We start from the raw sequence: 3840 nt of genomic DNA, 5'->3' as shown, positions 1-3840 counted from the left end.
CCTGCACGGCGCCAAACACGCATACGACCATCATTGGCACCAAGGCAGAAGCGACTCTCATCGCTGAAGACGACACGTCTCCATTCGTCCCTCCATTCACGCCTGTCGCGACACCACTGGAGGCGGGCTGCACGATGTTGGGGCGTGAGCGGAAGACGGCCTAACGGTGTGCGGGACTGTAGCCCAGCTTCATGGAGACGGTTGCGAATGGGCCTCGCCGATACCCCAGGAGCAACAGTGTCCCTAATTTGCTGGGAAGTGGCGGTGCGGTCCCCTACGGCACTGCGTAGGATCCTACGGTCTTGGCGTGCATCCGTGCGTCGCTGCGGTCCGGTCCCAGGTCGACGGGCACTTGCACCTTCCGCCGACCACTGGCGACAACATCGATGTACTGTGGAGACCTCACGCCCCACGTGTTGAGCAATTCGGCGGTACGTCCACCCGGCCTCCCGCATGCCCACTATACGCCCTCGCTCAAAGTCCGTCAACTGCACATACGGTTCACGTCCACGCTGTCGCGGCATGCTACCAGTGTTAAAGACTGCGATGAGCTCCGTATGCCACGGCAAACTGGCTGACACTGACGGCGGCGGTGCACAAATGCTGCGCAGCTAGCGCCATTCGACGGCCAACACCGCGGTTCCTGGTGTGTCCGCTGTGCCGTGCGTGTGATCATTGCTTGTACAGCCCTCTCGCAGTGTCCGGAGCAAGTATGGTGGGTCTGACACACCGGTGTCAATGTGTTCTTTTTTCGATTTCCAGGAGTGTAAAACACCCACAGCATCTCTGGTGTGTTAACCATAATCTAAATACCACGCCACAGGTTGCTGACATGTTAGACGTGTATGTTTGCTGTGGCATCTTCTGTCATCTACAACAGCAGAATGTGACTGAAATGTGACGTAATGAAGATGGTGATACACGACATGTGAAAATTATAACTTATCATATCTTCCGCGCAACCAATTATGACACTATGAACTGAGCCTACTTCTAGCTTCCCTATTAGTGACAGTGTAGATTTCAAGAACACGAAACTCGATGAGTGTATTATGTTCACTCATTGATAACTTCATGAGTTTACATATTGGTGTCTAAAATTAAAACAAGAAACCGCTACTTCCCCATCCTGTGTCTAATTCACACTGTAACCATATTAACTGTCAACCGTGTTCTACACAGAAAATAGCATTCCAGTCAATGGGTAACGATGACACCAGGGCACCTATGAAACGAGGTAGGGTTTACCTGATAGCCTCACATCCACAACGGCTGTGTACACAGTCACAGACAGTGCAGCATGGTACAGACAAGACGCCTACCACGTACTCTATGGTGGAGGGCCATAGAAAGAAAGGAAACACTACAGCCGTAAACTGTTGGCCATCGCCTTAATGTGAATAGTTCTGTTGTTTCTCGGATGTGGCGACAGTTTATAGAGACTGAAACTGTATCCCGAAGAGCAGCGCCAACTACAGGCGACATCAGAAAGAGAGGGCACGACGGTATAGCTTTTGTACTGCACGACAATTGGCATCTGAGCTCGCAGCATGCACTGGACGTGTTGTATCGAGGCAAACATTGTACAAAAGGCTTCAGAATAGTGGCCTTTATTGTGAGAGACCTGCTGTATGTGGACCTCTGACGCATCTTCACAGAAGGGAACGTCTGGAGTGGAGCCGTCAACATGCCACCTGGGCGGTAGAACAGTGGGCCAATATTCCCTTCACATATGACTCCCGATTTGCTCTGGAGTGTGAGTCTCCAAGCAGTTGGATTTGGAAGGGACCTGCAACACGATTTCGGGGACCAAACAATGTGGAAAGAGACCCAGATCGAAGACTATTCCGAATGGTGTGGACAGGGATTTTGTTTACCACACGAACATCTCTTCTTGTACCGAGGAAACAGCAAGATTTAACTGCTGTCATGTATCGTGAAGAGAGGTTGGGCATCATTTGCAGTTGTTGCGAGGTGCCCAGACTTGGTACAGATCGACAGTAACGCTCCATCTCACAGAGGACGGATGGTTGGTGTTTTTTTGGAAACGGAATATATTGCATGCATGGCGTGGCCTGCTCGATCTCTTGATTTGAATCCCATAGAGCAGGGCTTAACAACTGGCCGGTTTTGAGCACGAGTACTCGCGTCTGCTCAGGCACGTGCTCGCGAGCAGCTGCAAGGTCGCGGAGTGGGGAGGGAGGGGAGGGAGGGGAAATGCGCGCCCACGTTTGAATAGGGCCGCAGCGTGGCTATTGAATTCGCGCCGACTGTGTAACGTTTAAAGTACTACGATCAGCTCGTAACAGTCACTTCGCTGGTTAAGAATCATGTGAAGTCGCCGTTGTGTAACCCCAACCATGCTTTCGCAGTTCAACCCCCATTGGGAGGAATTGTATCTGTTTACTGAAAAAGATGGTGTTGGAAAATGATTAGTATGTCACAAAACGCTGAATTCTTTTATGAAATTTAATTTGCAGCGACATTATATGTCGTACCACGCGAAAGACTACGGATGTGGAAAATGTGATTGACCAGATCGTGCACAGGAAGTTATTAAACTTAAAAGGAAGCTATCCGAAGAAGATCTGGACGACGAAGAAAAATCAACTGAGGCAGCTCTCAGAGTGAGTTACAAAATTGCTTTATTTTTAGCAAAATCCCTGCGCCCCTTCACTGATGGCGATTTAATAAAAGATGGTTTTGTAGTTGCAGCGGAACATTTGTGTCTATCTCAAGCTGAACAGTTTCGGATTGTGCCATTATCTGACATGACCATTATGCGTCGCATACAGGACATGGCAGACGACGTCCAGAGCCAGCTTGCAAATATCTGTAAAGATTTTATGGCGTATTCTCTAGCTCTAGACGAAAGTGTTGATATCACTGGAACAACGCAGCTTGCCATATTTATTAGAGGTGTTAATAGAGATCTTCAGGTGAGGGATGAGCTCCTTGATGAAGTAGCCATGAAGAACACTACAACCGGAGGTGATATTTTAAGTAGTGTTGAAGAAAGTGTTGAAAATATAGGATTGTCGTGGAATTCTTTAGTTTCAGTGTCTATAGATGGTAGAGAGATACACTAAGCTAGTAAAATTATGAGGCACGTGTACATTCTCCTTTATTTGTTTCATTTGTCGCAGTAATAATTCGTGAGTGATATCCCTGCAGGTGAGGCGGATTTGCATCGACTGGCGGCAGCGGTTGTGTACCCCACGTGACTCTCCCCACTCTCCGCTCTGGTCCGATAGTGGGGGTAGCGTGCTCGCGCTGCTCCATGCTCGCGCCTTGCTGCTCACAGCTTGCTCCGCGAGCACGTATGTTGTGAAGCCCTGCCATAGAGCATGTCTGGGACGCACTAGGCAGACGGCTTGCATCACATCAGCATCTGCCAACTACTCTCCAAGACTTGTGAGCAGCTCTGCATGAAGAATGGGCTTCATTACCTCAACATGAGACTGATGACATTGTCAGAATGCCCCATCGTCGTATTGCTGCTAGAGGTGGTTGCACCGACACCCCCGGGATAACAAGGCCGCCCAGCAGTGTTAGTGACGTCACACTAAGCGGCCCATAGCCGACGCAGCAGTCCACGGACACCTCCGTACAGACGCGCCTGATGCTCGTCATACGGAAAGGAGCGAACTGTAATTCGAACCAAAGACCAAATTATATATATTCTTATAAACAGCATAAAGGTTCATAACGAAATACCGATTACATATACGGGCAGGAATAGGTTCTAGAACTCCTCTGAAAAGTGTTTATCTTCAGTACCAGAATGAACATCAAATTGTCAGGTTTTCTAAATAGAAAAGCACTTTGTTAGTAACAGAC

Source organism: Schistocerca nitens, chromosome 12 (assembly GCF_023898315.1).
Source record: "Schistocerca nitens isolate TAMUIC-IGC-003100 chromosome 12, iqSchNite1.1, whole genome shotgun sequence".
NCBI classification, from domain to species: domain Eukaryota; kingdom Metazoa; phylum Arthropoda; class Insecta; order Orthoptera; family Acrididae; genus Schistocerca; species Schistocerca nitens.
Note: the sequence above shows the minus strand (reverse complement) of the source record.